Source organism: Cervus elaphus, chromosome 32 (assembly GCF_910594005.1).
Source record: "Cervus elaphus chromosome 32, mCerEla1.1, whole genome shotgun sequence".
In the NCBI taxonomy this organism is placed as follows: domain Eukaryota; kingdom Metazoa; phylum Chordata; class Mammalia; order Artiodactyla; family Cervidae; genus Cervus; species Cervus elaphus.
Window position 1 is genome coordinate 24,919,585 of NC_057846.1, and position 24,506 is coordinate 24,944,090.

The 24,506-nt window shown below is 41.1% G+C and overlaps 2 long non-coding RNA genes across 2 annotated transcripts in view; both read right to left on the bottom strand.

Moving 5' to 3' along the window:
* Positions 1 to 256: 256 nt before the first annotated feature.
* Positions 257 to 12,085, bottom strand: LOC122688088. Its single transcript, XR_006339325.1, has 3 exons — positions 12,073 to 12,085; positions 8,615 to 8,619; positions 257 to 325 (listed from the first exon to the last, which is right to left on the bottom strand). It is a non-coding gene; the product is annotated as an uncharacterized LOC122688088 (long non-coding RNA).
* Positions 12,086 to 16,952: 4,867 nt separating this feature from the next.
* LOC122688086 overlaps positions 16,953 to 24,506 on the bottom strand; it is a 157,530-nt gene continuing 149,976 nt past the window's right edge. The window contains exon 5 of the long non-coding RNA XR_006339323.1: positions 16,953 to 17,055. This is a non-coding gene — a long non-coding RNA (uncharacterized LOC122688086). The remainder of the gene's footprint in view (positions 17,056 to 24,506) is intronic.

Here is a 24,506-nt window from a genome sequence, read left to right on the forward strand (position 1 = left end):
CCATCAGGGGTCAGGGACAAGTCCTCTTGTCACCGTGTCCCCACTCGGCAGTGCTTGGGCGTACGGAAATGCTCAGGCAATACTTACAAGTTCACGAATGAGTACACATGCTCCCTGTCATCAGCTTCCTCATTTTCCTGCTTGTGATTGCATTCCTAAAATATTCTCATTTTGAGAACTTGCTCAAAATGAGACTCTGTTGTTTAGTCACTAAGTGGGGCCCAAATCTTTGTGACTCCACAGACTGCATCAGGCTAGGCTCTTCTGTTTTCCATTATATTTCAGAGTTTGCTTAAATTCATGTTCATTGAGTCAGTGATGCTATCTAACCATCCATTCTCTGCCGTCCCCTTTTCCTTTTGCCTTTCATCTTTCCCAGCATCAGGGTCTCTTCCAGTGAGTCAGCTTTTCACAGCAGGTGACCAAAGTATTGAAGTTTCAGCTTCAGCATCAGTCCTTCCAATGAATATTCAGGGTTGATTTCCTTTAGGATTGACTAGTTTGATCTCTGTGCAGTCCAAGGGACTCTCAAGAGTCTTCTCCAATACCACAATTCAAAAGCATCAATTTTTCAGTGCTCAGCTTACTTTATGGTCCAACTCTCACATCCATATATGACTACTGGAAAAACCATACCTTTTACTATATGGGCCTTTATTGGCAAAATGAGACGAATTGTTAAAAATAAATATTATTCACAAAAGAATAAAATTCACAAAACTGAGCAAGATGATCATGTAGGGGATAGACAAAGGTTTTGAAAACATATATTACATATAGTTCTGTTTTCTTTTTCTTGGAGAAAAGTTTGTTAACCAAAAACAAAAACTTACTCCTGGAGTAGATAAAGCTGGACTAGAGAATACATTTTTCACGAGCTTATGGTGTGGTTTTATGATGAGTATGGTCAATAATTAATCAAAGACCTGACATTATTTAGTAGTAGACAGACAGTGGTCTCTGTCTCTTCCTGGTCCAGAAAGTTCTTCCACATGTTTCCCTTATATTTTTTAAGAACTTGTTTTGACTCCCAGTGATCAATAAAAATTCAACTTGAATATACACAGTAACAAGGATGTCACTATGTTTCTTCCTTTCTATTCTAGCCTTGCTTTTGACCAAATAATTTGGCCTTTCTTTGGACCAAGTTACTCAGTAGATTAAATGGTGACAACCTAAAAACGATTTTTTAAAAAGGCTCCTGAATCATAACAAGCACAAACAAAAACAGGGAAATAAATTTGGAAGGCTTGAGGAGTTTTGTTTCAGATTCAGTGCATCAGTTTGCCTTTCTATTTGGAGACACTGTGTTGTGCTTAGTCACTCAATCGTGTCCAACTCTCTGTGACCCCATGGACAAGCCTGCCAGGCTCCTCTGTCCATGTGAGTCCTCTAGGCAAGAATACTGGAGTGGGTTGCCATGCCCTCATCCAGGGGATCTTCCCAACCCTGGGATCGAACCCAGGTCTCCCACATTGCAGGCAGATTCTTTACCATCTGAGCCACCAGGAAGACACTGGTTTATGTGAAAACTCAATTATCACAATTATTAGGAATTGATGTTTCATAGCTGAATGGATGGAGCATTCCATAATAATGAATGTATAGGCAGAGAGAGTAAAAATTGAGCAGACCCTCACTTTAAGATATAATCTTATCAGCTGAGGGTTTCAGGGAAGCATTCCTCTTCACTCCTTATTATATAGTGACTATGCTATTTACATAACAACTCTCTTCCCCTGTTCCTTAAACTTCAAGGCACTGCTTATAGTTGTCAGCCATCTTAAAACTAAGTCAACGATATCAATGCTTAAGAGTATTTAAGTCACTAAATGACTTTACTAAAATTAATTAATTTGTGAAAAGGTGATACTTCATATTTAGAGAAAGGTAGTTTTCTAATTAAATATGAAACAATTTGAAGCCCATATATGGATAATAAAAGTAAGCTGATTAAGTCTTTGTAAGAGACACATTGAGATTTCTTTGTATGATATTAAGTTTTTCCTGAATAAACAAAAAACCTTTTTTGATATGTAGTCAAATGAAATACCTTAATACATTTTTTTAACTTCAAGGCTGGACATACATGTTAACTACATTTTTTAATGCTTGAAGTGATAAGCAAGCAAAAGTAAATGAGTGATCTTAGAATATATTTTATCCCATTAAAATAGTGTAATATGAGATTTTTGATAAATCACAATAATGTACAAAGTTTTATTTATTTGAGCTAAAAGGCAATACTTTGAGTAAGAGGAAAAAAGTAAATTTCCCTGCATTATAAGGGTGCTTAGAGTCCTTTCAACTAATTTTGTGAGTTAATGAACCATAGTATTTTTTTTGAAGCATCAACTGAATTTAGGTGATGAATTACTTTCAAGCAGTACAAAGAGTTCTAAGAGCTAAGTGACTTTTTGGATGGTTCTAATAAGAAAGTAGAAATAAAATAGATAATTAGTGAGAAACTTCTAGTCCTTGCTTTGTGTATATATACTTCATAAATTTCTTATAATTTCTTTTCACCGATTGTTACAATCCCAACTAAGATCTGGTGGCTTCCAGTTGGGGCTTCCCAGGTGGTGCTACAGGTGAAAAACCCTCCTGCCAATGCAGTAGATGTAAGAGATACAAGTTCAATCCCTGGGTCAGGAAGATCTCTTGGAGAAGGGAATGGCAACCCACTCCAGTATTCTTGCTTGGAGAATCCCATGGACAGAGGAGCCTGGCAGGCTCCTCCCATGTGTCCATGGGGTCCAAAGAGTTAGACATGACTGACGTGACTTAGCGCAGCCTCCAGCTGGTTTAGGGTTAGGATGTCATGGTTTTAGCACTAGACATCCTACGTCCAAGGACATTTTCAGTATCAGACAAATGTAGATGGTTGGAAATAGGGTTTTTACTGGACATCTTATGCTGGCCTCTGAGGCATTCAACTCTATGCCTCTTGCACTATGGGCTTGGCATGATCAATTTACTGACACCTTCTTCCCACATACCATCTTTTTCCCTACACGAACCATCTCTCATATGCTTTGGAATTCTTTGTGTAACCCAAATTCCTCTGTGTGGTACCCTACTCAGGAAGCCATCTGTGTCTAGTAAAAGCCCTATTTCCAACAGTCACATCAAAACCTACTCTTTGTTGTAGGAACTCGGTCTCTGTGACACAAAGTTGACAAATGGACAAATTAAACTGTGCTAGTTACAGATACTATTCTGTTGATACTATTCACAGGGTTCTTGTGGCAAGGAAACTGGAATGGTTTGCCATTTCCTCCTCCAGTGGACCATGTGTTGAAAAGGCAAAAAGATATGACACCAGAAGATGAGCGTTCCCCCCACCCCAGATTAGAAGGCATCCAATATGCTACTGGGTAAGAGCCAAGGGCAATTATTAATAGCTCCAGAAAGAATGAAGAGGCTGGGTCAAAGAGGAAACGAAGCTCAGTTGTGGATGTGTCTGGCGATGAAAGTAAAGTCTGATGCTGTAAAGAACAATACTGCATAGGAACCTGAAGTGTTAGGTCCATGAATCAAGGTAATTTGGACATGGTCAAGTAGAAGATGGCAAGAGTGAACACCAACATCTTAGCAATCAGTGAACTAAAATAGACGGAAATGGACGAATTTAATTCAGATGACCTTATATCTCCTACTGTGGGCAAGAATCCCTTAGAAGAAATAAATTAGCCCTCATAGTCAACAAAAGAGTCTGAAATGCAGTACTTGGGTGCAATCTCAAAAAAGATAGAATGATCTCAGTTTGTATCCAAGGCAAACCATTCAACATCACAGCAACCCACTCCTGTGCCCCAACCACTGATTTTAAATAAGCTGAAGTTGAATGATTTTATGAGGACCTGCAAGACCTTCTAGAACTAACACCAAAAAAAGATGTCCTTTTCATCACAGGGTATTGGAATGCAAAAGTAGGAAGTCAAGAGATACCTGGAGTAACAGGCAAGTTTGGCCTTGGAGTACAGAATGAAGCAGGACAAAGGCTAACAGAGTTTTGCCCAGAGAACGCACTGGTCATAGCAAACACTCTCTTCCAACAACACAAGAGACAACTCTACACATGGATATCACCAAATGGTCAATACCAAAATTAGATTGACTATATTGTTCTTTACAGCCATAGATGGAAAAGCTCCCTACAGTCAGCAAAACTAGACCTGGTTGCAGTCATAGATGGAAAAGTTCTATACAGTCAGCAGAACTAGACCTAGACCCATCAGTTTCTTATCACAAAATGCAGGCTGAATGTGGAAGGAAGTGGGAAAATCACGAGGGTATTCAGATATGATCTAAATCAAGTCCACTGATTATCAGTGGAGGTGATGAATAGATTCAAGGGATTAGATCTAGTAGACAGACTGTCTGAAGAACTATGGACGAGGTTTGTAACACTGTACAGAAGGCAGTGAACAAAACCACCCCACAGAAAAAGAAATGCAAGAAGGCTAAGTGGTTGTCTGAGGAGGCTTTCCAAATAGTTGAGGAAAGAAAAGAAGTGAAAAGCATGGGAGAAAGTGAAAGGTATACCCAACTGAATGCAGAGTTACAGAGAATAGCAAGGAGAAGGTCTTCTTCAGGGAATGATGCAGAGAAGTGAAGGAAAACGACAGAATGAGAAAGACTAGAGATCTCTTCAAGAAAATCAGAGTCACCAAAGGAATATTTCATGCAAGGATGGACATGATAAGTGATAGAAATGGTAAGGACCTAACAGAGCAGGAAGAGATTAAGAAGAGGTGGCAAGAATAAACAGAAGAACTATACAAAAGAGCTCTTAATGACAAGGATAACCATGATGGTATGCTCACTCACCCAGAGCCAGACACCCCGGACTGTGAAGTCAAATGGACCTTAGGAAGCATTACTATGAACAAAACTAGTGGAGGTGACAAAATTCCAGCTGAGCTATTTAAAATCCTAAAAGATGATGCTGTTAAAGTGCTGTACTCAATATGCCAGCAATATTACTCAGCCATTAAAAAGAATTCATTTGAACCAGTCCTAATGAGATGGATGAAAGTGGAGCCCATTATACAGAGTGAAGTAAGCCAGAAAGATAAAGAACATTACAGCATACTAACACATATATATGGAATTTAGAAAGATGGTAACGATAACCCTATATGCAAAACAGAAAAAGAGACACAGAAATACAGAATAGACTTTTGAACTCTGTGGGAGAAGGTGAGGGTGGGATATTTCGAAAGAACAACATGTATATTATCTACGGTGAAACAGATCACCAGCCCAGGTGGGATGCATGAGACAAGTGCTCCGGCCTGGTGCACTGGGAAGACCCAGAGGAATCGGGTGGAGAGGGAGGTGGGAGGGGGGATCGGGATGGGGAATACGTGTAAATCTATGGCTGATTCATATCAATGTATGACAAAACCCACTGAAATGTTGTGAAATAATTAGCCTCCAACTAATAAAAAAAAAAAAATTAAAAAAAATAAATAAATAAAAATTAGAAGCTCAAAAAAAAAAAAACAAAATGCCAGCAAATTTGGAAAACTCAACAGTGGCCACAGGACTGGAAAAGGTCAGATTTTATTCCAATCCCAAAGAAGGGCAGTGCCAAAGAATTTTTAAACTACTGGACAAATGTGCTCATTTCACATGCTAGTAAGGTTATGCTGTAAGTCCTTCAAGTTAGGCTTTAGCAGTATGTGAACCGAGAACTTCTAGGTGGACAAGCTAGATTTAGAAAAGGCAGAGAAACAAGGTTGTCACGAGGGAGCTGACCTTCACAGTCAGCCCCTTTGCTGCATCTTTGCGGGTTGGGAAGTCTGCTGTGGGTCCTAGAACTTTCACTGCAGTGTGAGGACTTCTTTGGTATAATTGTTCTCCAGTTTGTGTGTCGCCTGCCCAGTGGCTCTATAGTGGGGCTAATGGACAATAAAAAAGGCTGAGCGCCAAAGAACTGATCCCTTCAAACTGTGGTTTGGACAAGACTCTTGAGAGTCCCCTGGACAGCAAGGAGATCAAACCAGTCCATCCTAAAGGAGATCAGTCCTGAATATTCAGTGGAAGGACTGATGTTGAAGCTGATGCTCCAATACTTTGACCACCTGATGTGAAGAGCTGACACTGGAAAAGACCCTGATGTTGGGAAAGATTGAAGGCAGGAGGAGAGGGGGATGACAGAGGATGAGATGGTTGGATGGCATCACCGACTCAATGGACATGAGTTTGAGCAAACTCCGGGAGATGGTGAAGGACAGGGAAGCCTGGCGTGCTGCAGTCCATGGGGTCACAAAGAGACACAACTGAGTGACTGAACAACAACAAAGAGAAACTAAAGATTGAATTGTCAACATTCATTGGATCATTGAGAAAGCAAGGGAATTCCAGGAAAATATCTACCTCTGCTTCATTGACTAGGCGAAAGCCTTTGACTGTGTGGATCACAACAAACTGTGGGAAATTCTTAAAAAGATGGGAATACCAGATCACCTTACCTGTCTCCTGAGAAATCTGTATGCAGGTCAAAAAGCAACAGAACCTTACATGGAACAACTGACTGGTTCAAAATTGGGAAAGGAGTACGATAAGGTTGTTTATTGTTACCCTGTTTAATTAACTCATATGCAGAGTACACCATGCAAAATGCCGGGCTGGAATCAAGCTGGAATCAAGACTGCCAGGAGAAATAACAAACTTTAGTATGCAGATGATACCATTCTAATGGCAGAAAGTGAAGAGGAACTAAAGAGCCTCTAGATGAAGGTGAAAGAGGAGAGTGGAAAGACTGGCTTAAAACATATATATATAAGATCACGGCATCCAGTGCTATCACTTCACAGAAAATAGATGAGGAAAAAGTGAAAATAGTCACAATTTTATTTTCTTGGGTTCCAAAATCATGGAAGATGGTGACTGCGACCATGAAATTAAAAGTCGTTTGCTCCTGGGAAGAACAGCTGTGACAAACCTGGTGGTGATTTAGTCGCTAAGTCGTGTCTGACTCTTGCGACCCCGTGGGCTGCAGCTCACAAGGGTCCTCCGTCCATGGGATTCTCCAGGCAAGAATACTGGAGTGGGTTGCCATTTCCTTCTCCAGGGGATCTTCCTGACCCAGGAATCAAACCCAGGTCTCCTGCATTGCAGGCAGACTCTTTACCGACTAAGCTATGAGGGAATCCCATGAAAAACCTAGACAGCGTATTAAAAAGCAAAGACATCATTTTGCCAACAAAGGTCTATATAGTCAAATCTATGGTTTTTCCAGTAGTTACGTACAGATGTGACAACTGGACCATACAGAAGGCTGAGCGCTAAAGAACTGTTGCTTTCAAACTACAGTGCTGGAGAAGACTCTTTAGAGTCCCTTGGACAACAGGGAGATCAAACCAGTCAGTCCTAAAGGAAATCAAACCTGAATACTCAATGGAACGACTGATGCTGAAAATAAAACTCCAATACTTTGGCCACCTGATGCAAAGAGCCGACTCAATGGAATAGACCCTGATGCTGGGAAAGATCGAAGGCAAAAAGAGAAGGGGGTGGCAGAGGATGAGATGGTTAGATAGCATCACTGACTAAATGGACATGAATTTGAGCAAATTCTGGGAGACAGTGAAGGACAAGGAAGTCTGGCCTGCTATAGTCCATGGAGTTACAGAGTCAGACATGACTCAGCGACTGAACAACAATACTTTTTTGACCAGATATAGAGAAATAACGGATTATTTTGCATTGTGGTTATTAATTCTCTTAATCACCTGGGCTTTGCATATTGCATTAAGGTTGCTATGTGACCCTGGAGCCGAATACATTGTCTCCGTGGTAAAACTGCATTAATGTAGACATATTTCCCTTTTTCATCATCATATATTAGAAAAAATATATTTAAAATAGGTAACAGGGGAGAGTATTTCAAGTTTTGAGCCTGAGCTCAGTTCCCCAGAAAATTCAGATGTGTTCAGTCATGGACAGGAAGCAGAAGAAAAAAAAAAAAAAAAAAACCCACAGTAGCAGAAGAGTTTCTAAGTGCACAAGTCAGGTCCTAAGTCAATGAGTCAAGGCGAGAGGTCTCACTTCTGTGGTTTCCTTGCTCCCCTTTTTCCCTGCCCTACCCACGTCACAGACTTGTGTTTGAGCCCTTAAGAGGTGAGAGGGCCACAGAATGTATGGAAAAGCAAGTTCACTAAAGCTCTGGGCGTCCTTCCAAATTCAGGGCACCCATCCAGGGAGAGCAACACCATGCCGTACAACCAGATGTGGTCCAGGGCTTGCATCAGATAAAACTGTAGCCTGTGGGCAAGGAAACCACAAGGCCGATGCCTGGAAAAGATGGGACTCCCGAGTGGTGAGGGACATCAGCCATACCCTACACAAGTGAGGACAAGCCATTCTGCTTGCCGTTCACACCATCCCTGAAGGAGACACACTTGGCTACACTGGCTTCTTTCTGAGTTTTGTTATAGGGTCTTGAGGTATAAGCACCACAGAGGAAATGATTTTGTAACTATTTAACTGTTACAATTGTTTATGGGGATATTTTTAATCTTAGTTGTGTGACCTGTGAAAACACAGGTGATAATTATATAATACGGTGTATATGTCATATACATGTGTGTATTCAATTTACCTAGTCTTCTGGTGACATATGTGACTATATACATTTATATCTCTATGTCTCTATCTCTACACATCTGTATTTATTCTACCTGGTCTTCTGACTAGGGGAGCTTAATCCATAGAAACTATTGTTGGCATCACAGTGCTGTTCAGAAGGGGACTGTGAAGTTGAAAAACAACTCTGTACTTGTAATACAGGGAAATGCTTCATGTGTTAAGAAAGAAGCAAACAAAAGTCATCAAACATCAAAAACCTCCAAAATATTATCCTCCGCACACTATTAATTTCTGTTACATTATACTTTCATTGTTCAATTTAATTGGGTATTTAATCACTCTTAAATTCTAAAATTAGTTATATCTTAAACTCCTTTGGGGGGAAATTTGAATGACTAGCAGAGAATTAAAATAAAATCTTCAAAGGAATCAGCCCTCTAATCCATTTTAGATTTCAGTGAACTTGGAGAAGACACTTTTACAAAGCATGCCAAATGGAACTGAGGAACTCAGATGATCTACATTCACACAAAAATGAATATTCACTTTTTACTTCTGATGGTCTTCAGAAACAGCCCCGCAACTATGTAGATATATGAGAGTTACTTGGGGATAATAACATGCTAATGCTATCAAATAAAAAGTCTTTACCACATTCAAAATCCCAGTCAACTTTCTTTTATGTGTTCCTCTGAGCAAGGATTTCATTGAAATAGGATGAGACAAGATTATAGCTGCCTTTTAACAGCCAATTCTGCTCCACCTTCATCAAGCATTCTGCTTATTCCTGATAACTTGTTCTCTTTGATATGGTTCACACATTGATTTTGTGCAACATTCCCCTCACCCCTCCTTGCGACTCCCTCAGGAATTTTCTCATTAGAGATGGAAACTTGGTGGCTTCCCTGGAGGCTGAGACGGTAAAGAATCCGCCTGCAGTGCAGGAGCCCCAAGTTCGATCCCTGGATTGGGAAGATCCCCTGGAGGAGGGCATGGTAACCCACTCTAGTATGCTTTCCTGGAGGGCATGAACAGAAGACTCTGGTGGACTACAGTCCATGGGGTTGAAAAGAGCTGGACACAACCGAGCGACAAAGCACAGCACAGAGATGGAGACAAGGGAAAGAGTGACAGGCTTTCTTTTCTTGGCTCCAGAATCACTGCAGATGGTGACTGCAGCCATGAAATTAAAGACGTCTGCTCCTTGGAAGAAAAGCTATGACAAACATAGACAGCATATTAAAAAGCAGAGACATTACTTTGCCAACAAAGGTCTGTCTAGTCAAACATTACTTTACCGACAAAGGTCCATCTAGTCAAAGCTATGGTTTTTCCAGTAGTCATATATGGATGTTAGAGTTAGAAAGCTGAGCACTGAAGAACTGATGCTTTTGAACTGTGGTGTTGGAGAAGACTCTTGAGAGTCCTTTGGACTGTAAGGAGATCAAACCAGTCCATCCTAAAGGAAATCAGTCCTGAATATTCATTGGAAGTGAGAATATTCATTGGAGCTGAAACTCCAATGCTTTGGCCACCTGATGTGAAGAACTGACTCACTGGCAAAGACCTTGATGCTGGGAAAGACTGAAGGCAGGAGGAGAAAGCGACGACAGAGGATGAGATGGTTGGATAGCATCACTGACTGGATGGACATGAATTTGAGCAAGCTCCGGGAGTTGGTGATGGACAGGGAAGCCTGGAGTGCTACAGTCCACGGGGCTGCAGAGTCAGACACGACTGAGTGACTGAACTGACTGAAGAGATGCTGTTTACGTATCATAAATGTCAAGGGTCACTCCCTGAGGCTATCTACCAATAAGCACGTGTTATAGAAGGCGGGAGCCATTGTTTCACCACAAGGACCTTTTTGTGAGTCCTAATGACTTCAAAGTAGTTGCCCTTGAGCTTTGCCTTACTACCTCATTGTGTTGCCAGTCCTCATCTAGAGAGCCATGTTATCCCACCCAGGACTCACTCCCCTCTTTTTGTGGCGCAGTGGTCCATAGAGGGGAGACACAGGGAGAGGATGGAGCCATGTGTGAAGACACAGCAAATTCGGGGGCGGGGGATCTGGAGGAGACTTAGCCCAGGGTCAGATTATTTGAGTTACTTGACCTATCACCTTCCATGGTGGAAGCAAAAATCATACTATTTTAGTGCATTTCTAGCAAATGACCCAGTCATTCAGTTGCTACTGTTTTAGAATACTCTTCTCCCTGTAAATGCTTTCCATCACCATGAGCAGATTGAGTGAGAGAACACAAAATTGTGGGAATAATTTCTCATCACACATATCAATCTGTGAATTTTCTTCCAGGCAGTGTTGCTGAGGGTTCTATAAAATTTGTCTGTAATTATAAACCTAGTAAGAGTAACTCTCTGTACATCTTTGTAGGGAATTATGCAAGAGAGGTCATCTCATTAAAGTTGATCTTGCCAGAGGGTGTCTCAGCTTAAAAAGGGTAGAAGTGATTTTTGCAAATCAGAAAAAAGAGTGATGATGTATGGCTCACAGATGCTTCATCATTTGAAAAACAAACAAGACAAAAGAGGTCATGTGTTAACTGCTGAGTTTATATAGAATCACTACATTACATGTTATGTGTGAATAATAAAATAACAAGTCAGAACTCTTAAGCTGAGAAAAACACTGTGAGAAAAGCTTGTGATTACTGTTGCATTTCATCACAACCATTCACCTGATTCTAATTCAAGTATTATATTCAGAAATGTATTGAACACATGAATTAAGTCAGTTCTTTAGTAGATGAATATAAGACATCAGAAGATGTCCTTTTCCTCTTTAAGAGTTTGGAGGGTCACTGCAAACAAGGGATCCTATATTCTCCTTAGAAATACAGCATATGTCCTTTCCTGTCCCAAATGTTTTTTCCTACAACCATGAATACTGTCTATTTTCCAAGAGGTTTTCCTAGTCCATTGGGTGTTGTGGTTAGGGTGGAGGAAGGAGAGAAGAGGTTATCTATTTGGCCTTAAATCTTGTGTTAATTCATGTTTATTGATTTCATCAAGCCTGAAACATTATTAATCATTTCATGGCTCTAGATGAATTTTAAAAAATGCCATATTATTTCCAAAATTATGGCTGCATTACTTGAATATTAAGTCTGTTTCAGACTTTACAGACTTCATAATTTACAAAATGAACTAGATTAATATTTTTGAATATATGTACATGTCTTCCGTGGACAATTACAATTGGGTAATGATGGACTGTAGGGGGAACAGGTCTGTGGGAGGCTGAGCAGTGATCAGAGACTGACAGGAAGGGACTTCTCTCTTCTTCTCTCTCTTCGAGTTCAACCGCCGCTCACACACAGCACTGTTTTCCACCCCCTAGGATCACACTCTCTAATAAAAGAGTAACATCTGCTAACACTTGTTGTTCAGTCATGTCCTACTTTTTGCAACCCCATGGACTGCAGCACACCAGGTTTCCTTGTTCTTCACCATCTCCTGGAGTTTGCTCAAGTTCATGTCCATTGAGTCAGTGATGTTATCTAACTGTCTCGTCTTCTGCTCCCCTCTTCTCCTCCCACCTTCAATCTTTCCCAGCATCAGGGTCTTTTCCAAAGAGCCAGCTCTTCACATCAGGTGGCCAAAGTATTGGAGCTTCAGCTTCAGCATCAGTCCTTCCAATGAGTATTCACTGTTGATTTCCTTTAGGATTGACTGATTTGACCTCTTTGCTGTCCAAGGAACTCTCAAGAGCATTCTCCAACACCACTTGGAGAAAGCATCAATTCTTCAGTGCTCAGCCTTCTTTATGGTCCAACTCTCACATCTGTACATGACTACTGGTAAGACCATAGCTTTGACTATATAGACCTCTGTCAGCAACGTGATGTCTCTGCTTTTTAATACACTGTCTAGGTTTTTTTTTGCTATATAGGGACCCAAGTCCAAACAATGATAGGAAACTTATTTTGTACTTTGCACTTTGGTCCATAGCCAAAGTGACTTAAAATAAGCAAACCATTTTTTGCAGAGTATGCTTGGTATGATGAGTTAACTCTTCTCTTTCATATTGAAAAGTTTCTGATCTGGTTCACGTAAAAAGTGAATCTATCTTCCCACATAGATGAGGACATTTATGACCTCTGCCTGGCAGCCCTCCCACTCTTGATGGAAGCAGAGAATAAAAGTACTGAGGGAGTCATAGAAGATGACAGGGTATTTGGAAAGAAAAGGGGTTGATTGAGAAGTAATATTCTCATCAAAACTCAGTCTCATCAAAAATATCAAGAATTGTAAGAACGCCTTTAAAAATATAAACTTGTTTCTACAGACTCAGAGCAGATAGCTTGAAGGTGCTTTAGGATAGAGGTGGGGATAAAGTGCAGAAGAGTAACCTTTAGTGGTGTTGTTCTGCCCCGGGGGCTTTGAGGAAAGCTGCAGGCATATCCCGGTATGTCTCAGAAATATATGAAAAGGGGGAAAACTTTCAGTTCCTCAGTCGAGAGCCTTCCGTTAAAGAGACAAGGGACCAGCAAGGTGAGGAAGAGCTTGCTAAGACCTGGCGTGGTTCAGCCAGGCACCCGCAGCGTCACGTATGTCAGTAACAAGAGACACCACTGCATCTACCATGCATTTCTCAGTCAACAATAGCTAGAGTATGAAGATCCTAACAATGTCTTTAGACAGAAAAATAGACATGAAGGTGTTCTTTGCAGGCAGGGCAAGTATAAATTTGTCCTGTATCCTGGTAGCTTTAAAGCACCTGATTGGGGTTAGAGGATCTTTGGGCCAACTGCTTCGAAAATAATTCCTAATGAGGCTTTGCTCCCAGCAATGCTAAGTCCTCAGAGGAGGCTGAGTTATCACAGTGATGCTCTGCATTATCCAAAGAAAACTGTTTGAGGGCTCCAACTTCTAGAGAGTTTCATGAAATTTTCCTCGTAGCTTCGTTATCCATCATGTTATCCATCCATGGTCAGCAGAGGTCCATGAAGCGGAGTTTCCTCAGGCAAGTGAAAGGGAGGAGAAACCATGTGGTAGGATAATGAGACACCTAACAGCCACTCAGAGCAGTGGCCAAGGCCATCTTGGGCGGGATGCAGTGATTCAGCAGTTTTGTTGCATGCAGGAATAGATGTTGACAGAAAATTTAAATGACAATTTTTTTTTAATCTCCCTTCATATTTTTTAAAAGCGTAGGGAGTTTTTTGCTCCATGACAAATAAAGAAGGATGAATATTTTGAGACAAGAAAAATATGGTTCCTTATCATGGGACAGGGCTAGTAGGCAATACTAAGATACTGAACAGAAGTTTAGATCTTATTCCAAACTGTCTAAGCCATTTTAGATTTTATAAGTATTACAAAGATTAATGACTATTTTCACATCTTCCAAAGTTAAACAATATTGTATCAAGAATTTACTTGGTGATGCTTAGCTGCCCTGCCAGGGTTATTGAAAAGAATAACTAAAATGATGGTTGTGAGTTAGTTTTATAAAAATATATGTAGTAAACCCATGACGGTTATTGTTATTACTGTTATGGTAACAGTTGGATTTCATCCCAATCTTAAAGGGAAACCCTTAGAATATGAATTGCCTTTATTTGTAGAAGCTTAATGACAACTTGTATGTTAGAAGAAGCCCTTTTCAATCTCATTCTATTCAGTCTTACTATTAAATACTTGGTAAATTGAGTTGAAAGTGTGCTAATTGGATTTGTGGACAATCCAAAGCCAAGGATAAATGCTTTAAGAGAAGATTAGAGTATAATAGGATTCTGATAAACTTTAGGAAATAGGCCACTGTCCACCAAATGAGATTTCCTAACCATGTCCACAGAGGCCCAAAATATATAATAAAATGCCTATAATAACAAGATGCATTCATCTCTGAGCAACATTACCTTTATATACACTTACTGGATTTTTATTTTTCTAGTTTTTCTTTGTTTCTGTATTCAGGTTTTCTGCTCTTCCACTTCTCCCCTCTGCTTCCTCTATGAGTGTTTCTCCTAACCTGAATTTTCCCCGTTGTTCTTCCCTGCTGTGTTGAGTTAAAAGGTGAATTTATGCAGATGCTATTAGTTACAGGGAAGTTGTCAAGTGGTTCTGAAATTGGGGATGCAAAGACAACTCGTGGAAATTTCATGAAGCCTTCCCATGCACTGTCCTGTGGTCAGGAAGGGCTTCCCAGGTAGCTCAGGGGTAAAGAATCCACTTGCAATGCAGGAGACGCAGGAGACGTGGGTTTGCTCTGAGTCAGGAAGATCCCCTGGAGGAGGGCATGGCAACCCACTCCAGTGTTCTTGCCTGGAGAGGCGCCTGGTAGGCTATAGTCCAGGGGGTCACAAAGAGCATGCATGGTCAGGAGAGAATGATATGCTAAGTTTCTCTTGGCACAGATGCGGGGGAAGCCAGTAGCTGGTTTCTTCACATGCATCTTTACCACCAGACTCTGGCCATCACTACTAGTTTCACTACTGGAATCATCTCACTCTTCCACCATACAACATCATCATTTTTTCTTTAAGGTGCTTGTGATGGTTAGGTCACAGCCCTTGTTTTTCAATGCTTAGAAAACTAAATTGCTTTAGCTTTCTTTTCTGTATTTGTTTCTGTGTGAGTGTACTGTCTACCTCCAATGTAACCACTTTTTGTGTTGTTTTAGTGACCATCTGTAGGGGAATTTTGATAATGACATCAAACAAGATCTTGTGCAAGTAAGATCACAGGTTCCAAAACCATCACTGAGTCTCTGTCCGGTCTCGAGCTCCTTTTCACTGTCTGACAGGTGCCTCCTATAATTATCTAAAAGTAGTATTGACTGTGGTTGCTTCAGGCTCATGAGTTTCTCCCAAAGAGAACTTTGTTGTTAAAAGAAATGATGGAGAGAGGCTAGAATGGGTATGGCAATCCACCTTTAATGAACGCTCTGATACCCCCTTGACTGGGATGCTGTCATGAGAGGGTTTTCAGCTCTTTTCCATCTTCAGGGACAGGTACAGTTTCCTGTGTCTAATTTCTGGATCTGAGTCAGTTTTCAGGCTTCACATCACACGATTGAAAGGGAACTGGAATTCCACAGGTCAGGCCCCTGTGACAAGGCAGCAACTATTTACAGTGATGATTTCCCAGTCTTTCCTTAGTAGGACCGATGGCCATTTATTCAGGCCACATCACACTAGAGAAGAGAGCATTGAACCCAAAGAGGAACAAGCCTGAGTTGCTGTTGACAACTAGAGCATTGATGTGTCATTCCAGCTCCTCTGTGAGGGCAGGGTGGATGGGGGGGTCAGGTAACACACGACACCCTCTCTGAGAAGAGGCTCATAGTGGGTTTGTACAGTCTGCTAACCCCTCACGGTCATTTTCCTGGCCCTCACATGTAGAAATCTGGATAGATTTGCTTGGTATTTGGGTCAGTCCACACTGAGTCCTTTGTCTAGAGAATAAGAGGTCTGATGGTGGGGAGGCCAGATGAAAGCCCTTAAAAGTCACCCCTGACACTGCCAATATAGTGAATAAAAGTAGTACCGCACCCCAGGTGGTGGGGGAAATGGCCGATATCAGTGCCTCCCTTAAGATCTAAAGGATCATTTAACATGCTCGTCCAGAGGATGACCACAGACCGCAGGGAGCAGCCCCAGCTGTAGGATCCATGTCTGATGTCAGATCTCTACGTAGCATGGCCTGGAGGTCCATGACAAGTGTTGTTTGATCTGGCAAGAGAGTTTTTCCCTCTCCTTATCGGAAAAGAAAATCAGAAGCAATTTACATTCACTTATAATATATGAGTATACATTTACTGCTCTGCCCTGGGGCTTTGTGAACTCTCTATCCTTCTGCCATTATATAATCTGCCATGTTCAGAACTGTCTGGAAAGCCTGCAGACTATCACACTGAGTCACTGTATTATGCTAATAATAAAGTCGGATATGCAAGAAGGGGCTAGCATGTTGGAAGCTCTGTTTAAATATATGGGCTCCATGAGGTGGGATATAAACCTCATGAATGGTCAGAATACTTCCTCATCAATTAAAATCATCAGCAACCAGAGATCATGGGCAACATGCCAAGACACACCAGCCAAAGTATTAATAAAAGATAAATTACTGCACCGCACCTCCTACCATGAATAACACATTAAATGAAACAATAAAACCCATGAATAATACCTCCCACCATTAGATAACACAATGCCTAGTAAGCCTCTTTGGGTTTTGGAGTTTGTGTATTCCACACCTGGAAATACTAATCTAGACCATGTACTTATTAGTAACAGAAAGAACTGCCAGCTTAGCGTGGTCATAGTGGAACAGATGACATGTATTGGCTTTTACTTACAAACATGATTGGCTGTTTCTGCCACCCGATGATTAACTTGCCAGTAACAGGGGCCAACACTGGCACCAATTCTCAAGAAAATGAACTGACCACTTGGTGGCAAGTTGAATACACTGGACCGTTCCTCCCTGGAAGAGCAAACAATCACAGAACTAGACACATACTCCAGATTTAGGTTTGCCTTTCCTGCTTCAAGAGTTTACAAAGTATTTGATCTGCTGGCATGGGATTCGGCATAAACTGGGCTCACTCTACAGCGAAAGAGATTTGAAGTAGGATATCATGGGGCCACTAGTCATATTACAGAATGCTGCAGGTAGGATGGAGCATTAGGATGGCCCACTGGAGTTATAGCTGAAGCCCTGGCTCAGTGGTGCTATTTTCTGAGGATGAGTCACATCCTTTTATTTTTTATTTATTTATTTTTTCATTTATTTTTATTAGTTGGAGGCTAGTTACTTAACAATATTGTAGTGGTTTTTGCCATACATTGACATGAATCAGCCATGGATTTACATGTGCTCCCCATCCCGATCCCCCCTCCCACATCCTTTTAGAATTCAATGTCCACCTTGAATCAAAGACCTTAAATAAGAAGGTGAAAGAAAGTGAATCGCTCAGTTGTGTCCAACTCTTTGAGACTTGATGGACTGTAGCCCACCGGGCTCCTCTGTCTATGGGATTCTCCAGGCAGGAATACTGGAGCGGGTTGCCATTTCCTTCTCCAGGGGGGCTTCCCGACCCAGGGATAGAACCTGAATCTTCTGCACTGTAGGCAGACGCTTTACCATCTGAGCCACCAGGGACGAGAGGAAAAAAAAAAGTAAAACACTCATAGGACCTTAGGGCTTGCTCTCTAAGAAGTGACCTGTATCACTTCTACTCACTTTCCATTGGTCAAAATAAGCCACAGGACCAAGCTTAATTTTAATCCTTACCCAGGGAGAGGCAGCAAATATTTTAAAACAAGAATACCTTTAATGACAATAATTTATATTATATTTAATTATGAAATTACCAGGACAGAAAAACAGTGAAGGAAATTAATAGATTATCCCTGTTATTATGCTATGTAAATTATTAAAACAATTTGGAGACATGAACAGTCAAGGCATTCAATGTAATCACATCTTTTAAAATGTTTATTGTTTGTATCATAAAATGGTAGCATAATTAAAGCTGAAAAGACATGATCTAGGTTCTGGAACTGCTTTCATTTTCATAATCTTAAATAAATCTTGATTTGTATATTTTAAGTCTGGACTAGACTTAAAATTGGAAAATAAATAAATAACTGGGCTGTGGGGAAGGAGAGGAGAAAAAGCCAAGGAGCGGGGGGATCAGGGGCTCAATGGCTGAGAATCCAAATTTACTGAAAAAAGCTAGTAAACATTGAGCTGTAATAGATGTCTGGTCCTGTGCAAATGGTGCTTTTAGCTACATTTTTACTATTAACTTTTCCTTAAAAATTCTCAAGTTTTTTTTTTTTTTTTTTGCCAATGAGAAACTATACTGAACTCATCAGCTTTTATGTGGCAGAACTAAGGTTTAAAACCAGAATATCTGACTCCAAGTTCACTGCTTTTTTCCTATTAATATCAACCCACATGTTTAAGGATCTAAAGGGCTGCACACGAAATTTATAGAGGAGCATCTAGATTTGGGATCAAGCACAGAGAAATCCTCTAACGTCTGGGCCGCGGTGTGCAGGACAGAGATGCTGGCAGTACATGATCTGGACGCTGCCAAAGCACTGCCATCTTCAGCTCCAATAACTCACGGCTCCTCGCTCAGTGCCACCTGGCCTGTCTAGCCTGGGAGATTTCATGCTCTTCTACATGAGATAAAGTTCTCCCATTACCCCTAAGCTTCAAAGAAGGACTCACAGCTTGGTTGAAAGGAGGAGCTCAGACAGGGTTTCAAATCCGCACACAGAACGACAGGCTCGGCGTTCCGGAATTTCTCCACGCTGCAGTCACTCTTTCACGTTAGGGAGAAGCCTGGTCTAAGGTATACTAGAGTAACAATCAGTGCCTGATTAAATAGCCTTATTATTCACAGGGCGTGCTATCCAGGAGTTTTGTGATACTGTTTTGTTTTCAGGTTCAACGATGATGGGCATTTTCCTTCTTAGCCCCATTTATGACCATCAGACTTATTTATAAGATGACTAGTTGGAGGCAATTCCTGTCACTGGACAGAGCAGAGTGCGTGGGTAAGATTAGCCTGTAAAGTGGTTTCACTAAGTGAGCTAAGTATATATATTTACACATTCCACAAGCACCATTCCTTAGATGACCAATAAGTGATGCTTAGTTTTCACGTTTTCTTTAGAAGAAAACGAAGTGTGTTAGAAAATGAAGTGTGTTAGTCACCCAGTCGTGTCTGACTCTTTGCAACCCCATGGACTGTAGCCCACCAGGCTCCTCTGTCCATGGGATTCTCCAGGCAAGAATACTGGAGTAGGTTGCCATTTCCTTCTCCAGGGAATCTTCCTCAATCAGGGATTGAACCTGCATCTCATAAGTCTCCTGCATTGGCAGGCAGATGTGTTTTTTTAACACTAGCACCACCTGAGAAGCCCAAGAAAATAAAGAGAGGTCCCTCTGGGTGGGACCTCACTAGGTCTCTTGCGCTCTAAGTCCTGTGTCGCAGGTTAGATTTCCTGTGAAACAGACGTTACACAGAGTTTAGGGTGCAGGGTGTTTGTGTCTTTGGCATCAATGCCAGTGGGAAGGAAGCAAGCTGGGGCTAGCGGGAGAGAAAATGGCCTCTCAGAACCCTCCTGTTTTGGGGGCAAAATGGCCAGACATTTGTATTATCATCATTAGTCATAAGACGTTGGCCGCCCTGGGAGGGGTGTGACCCTGGGTGAGGGGCTCTCTGCAGATGAAGCGAAGCCTGAGAGAGGTCACAAATACAGACTGGCAGGACGCACAGCATCTGGGGCAACAAGGGCTATCTAGGCAGTGGTTCTCCTTATCCATCACAGTCAATCCACTCGCTGCAGCCGTGTCCGACTCTTTTGCAACCCTGTGGATTGTAGCCTGCCAGGCTCCCCTGTCCTTGGGGTTCCCCAGGCAAGAAGACTGGAGTGGGTTGCTATGTTCTCCTCCAGGGGAGCTTCCCAACCCAGGGATGGAAACTGCTTCTCTTAAGTCTCCTGCACTGGCAGCCTGGTTCTTCAGCACCCCCTGGAAAGCCCTAGTCCAGCCCTGGTGCCATCCAAGCCCTTTCTCTGGATACATCTGAGGAGCAGTAACTAAGGCTGCCGGCGGACTCTGTGCCTAAAGGAAGTGCAGCCGAGGAAGGCCAGTGCCCCTGCGTCCACACCGGCTCCCCATCAACTCCTCCTCCGCCGCACGTTCTCCATTCCCCACAGCCCCACGGCACCTCTGCTTGCCATCGTGGCTTACGCAGGAGGGTAATATACTCTCAGCCCCGAGGGGCAGAGAGAGACCCCAAGTGAACCGCTCCCCACTCCCTCCCCTCCACTGTGACTGCAGTCCTGCCCCCACTCAGTGGTCCAGCAGTCACCTGGCCAGGCTGGTTTCCCCTCTTAACTTCAGGTCTCTGAACACAAGGAACCCAAAGCAACCAGGCATGAGGCAGAGTTTAGAGCTGAAGAGGACTCTCATTTTGTCTGCTGATGAAAGTGATTTTTTTTTTATCTTCCTGTGAACATACTAACTAACATATTTCAAACAAAAGTGATATTCTACAATAAATATAGTTCTGATGTCCCCTTTATTTATCTGCACAGCTTGTTAATGAAGACATTCATCAAACACCCATGTTTACTAGTCAGGGTGCTAGAATTTTAAAAAAGTAAGCAAACAGAAACTGGTTAGTTTACAGAGAAAAGGAAGATATTGGAAGGATACTGGGTAGTGCATAGAATGAGTCAAATTTGGAAACTGGCAGTCTAGGCAGGGACCAAGGAAGAGGAGGAGGAGGTGAGAACTGGCCTTAGGAATCACACCTGAACTGCTTGCCCTTGGAACCCAGCATCTTAGTCAGGACCCTTGCCCCACCTGGCAATGTGAATCTAATGAGTGGATATGTAATGTGCCCTATATTCTCTCACGTAGTAAGAGGAATTAAGTCTTCGATGTTAGAGGTGAATTATCTTGTCAGCAGTCTCTCGGGACAGGTTAAGGACCCCTCGGCCTTGACTGCTTCTCTATCTGTGACAGTTCTGGGCGCAGACTGACTTTCTTGGAAAATGTATGGTGACCCTTCAGGAGCCACTGTTAGTTTTCGAGGTTTTTTTAAGTGAAGCGGACCGTGTAATCTGTGTTCTATTCTTAGTCCTTCCTGGGTCTGACCTTGGGGAAGTTCAAGCAAAGTGAAAGTGGCTCTTTACCTGAGGATGTTTCATGTCGATGAGCTTGGGGAGATGCTACTCAGCAACTCAGAAGAAAGCGCTTCTTTCCGAGAGTGAGATATTTTTCTCTCAGGACCAATTTGATCCTGTGTGTAAAATCCTTTATTCATTATCAAGTAGCACTGATTAAATGTGCAAATGTGCAGAGTGCTGTCCTAGGAACTGTACAAAGTGAATTATCCTGCCTGGTAGGACCTTAAAATCAAAAGCAGGAATTTATTACCTAAGAGGTGTCATTTAGCACCCTGGATTTGATGGGACATCAGCTGTCCAGTCACTCCGGAATGCTTTAGGCTCCTGAGTGCGCTGTTGGTTCTGCAAAGCTTTTGGAGTTTGCTGCCCTGTGCCACTGAAACTCCACAGTCTGGGGATAATATTGAGCGTACAGAGAAAATGTATATTACATGTACACTATGATTTTACTTAGTTTATTTCCTTGAACTCTACATAATGCAAAGGATGTTTACTTCATCAGTTTTGAAACACTACTTTTTTTGGAGCAATTCACACTAGGTATTTCCATGGAGACTCAGTGAGTATAAAACAATCTCTGTAGATTTTGTCCAATGTTGCTTTTTGTAAGCTGCAGGTATTATAAATCCCATAGCAATTCTGACTGAAGTGGTTGCACTAAGTACTATATCCTCTGCAACAATATGCTGTAAATATTCTGGTATGATGCTGGGTTTTCTGAACCATTTTCTTATATTATTGGTCCCATAAACCTTAATATTGATATTATCCTGGGAATCCCAACTTTTTTGACACTCAAGCTTCATCTGCAACACTTTCATCCTTAGAAATGGCATAAAAAATCTTCATGAAATGATCTGTCCTGACTTTGGTTTAGTAACATGCACAAACTGTGTCTTTCTATTACTAGTATTTCATCAATTACCTCCCTCTATCTCCGCTACCAGTACAATAAAGGCTCAAGCTTCAGAAAGAATCAGTACCACCAAAGGAAGCAGAGAAGAAGAGAGTTGACAGGCTGGCAGCTAGCCTGACAGATTTCCAGATGAGTTGGGTAAAATAACATTACAAGACCTCAATAATTTTATGCAAATGAAATGTTTTGCTGTGTGCTGTCCCTCACAGGGAGATACAAGACTTTATTATTGTCCTTGTGAAAACTCTTTTCGTTATTCCTGCACCTAGAGTGTCTGTGTGTCTGTTCAGTCTGCTAGAAGCAGAGACAAACAGCCTGAAGGCTGAGATAAAGGGCATTAAGAACCACACTTGGTTCTTCTAGCTCCCTGGGAAAGGTGCCCCTGCCTTTTATCCTGTCAGACAGGGATGACGTGAAGATGTCTGTGAGTCAGGCGAATCAGAGCTGAGCGGTGGACCAGTGATGTGTTAGCAAAACCACAGAGCAGAAACCATCTGGCAGGTATGACTGTCTGGTATTTGCGAAGTCTGGCGGCAACTTAAGTTTCTGGGAGGACTTCTGTTTTATTCCTGGGTGCAACTGGAAACTAAGACTTCTAACCCTTAAAATAAGGACTCTGACTCATCATTCCACCAGCTCTAATATCTGCTATCAGATCTGCCCTCCAAGGAGCCCAGTACTTTATGAACAGAATGAAGATCTTCATGTTGTGAAGTCTGGAGAGATTACCACTCCCTAATCTGTCCTACAGAACAATGGTAAAATCACTCAAAACCTTTGAGGGTATGGTAAACGTTTTCATTCCATCCTTAGGTTAAACAGGGATAGAGCAGAAGGACTTGAGAGTTTCTGTGAAAAGATGACATAAATTACAGACAGAAAAAAATTTATAGACAGAAAACTGAAAGAGTTTATAAATAAGACATAAACAAATTTAGTAATCTGTAATAAGTAAATTCAAGATAAAATAAAATGAAAACATCCACTGGAGAATATGATGTACATTTTAATTAAAATTATCCATTCTATTTTACGTCATTTTAGTTTCTGAAAATGTGATTTTCTTATATGTTATCATAAATACTAAAGAGATTAACCTGCTCTTTCACTTTTCATTAAAGTCCTCTTTAATACTTGGACAGAATTTTATTTTATTTATTTTATTATTTTTTATTAAAAAAATTTTTTTTAATTTTTTCTTTGGGCAGAATTTTAAAAGTATGTAGAGTGTCAGTAATTCCCCCATGCTCTGAGATCTTTATAACCTGGCTATTTACCTAATCGCTAGATTACTATTCTATTAAAACTCACTTCAGGTGTAAAATTACTTCTAATAATGGTCTACTTTCAGTCATACAACCATTTCAAACAATTTCCTTAGCCTAAAACTAAAATGCGTAACACAGACATTACCTCTAATTTTCAAGAAGTATTTAAGGAGGCTGACAATATATAACAATCTATATGAAACTACCTAACAAGTCATACACTCAGCAACTGATTCATCAGTTTTGAGTGCCTAATATGTATCATGTATTCAGCTAAAAACTAGGCATAAAAATTCAACTAGTGGAATAATGATACAATAGATACTATCAGATTGATCTCACATATCTTGTGTACTCCTACATAAATAAAAATAAAATAAAAATAATTTGCAGGAAGTAGAATAAATGTCTAGATTTCTACCTCTGATTTAAAACAGTAAGGCTGACCAACAAAATTATCATCTATTTAGCATCTAGCCGTCTCTATCACAAGCTTCCCTTGTGGCTTAGCTGGTAAAGAATCCACCTGCAAAGCCAGAGACCTGGATTCGATCCCTGGATTTGGAAGATCCCCTGGAGAAGGGAAAGGCTATTCTTGTTTTTTTTTTTGTGTGTGTGGGGGAAAGGCTATTCTTTTCCTTCCCCAGTATTCTGGCCTAGAGAATTCCATGGACTGTATAGTCCATGGGGTCACAAATGGTCAGACACGACTGAGTGACTTTCACTTCACTTCACATCTCTTATCATCATTTTTTTTGCAAACAAATACAGTAGTATTAGTTTGTATATAGGCATATCTATTTAGGTAGTGATATAAATTGTTGCTTAAGTATTTGTAAAACTCCTAAGAAAATTTTTGCTTAATTAGACATTTAAAATTCTCATCTTTATATATTTTTTAATTTTATGATCTGTCTGGGATAGAGGTAGGTACTTGATCTTGTGTTCAATTTAATTGCATCTTATCATCTTTATTACAATGTAAATTGCATGATGTTATAATGCATGTAAATATCTGGAAATTAAATATTCATC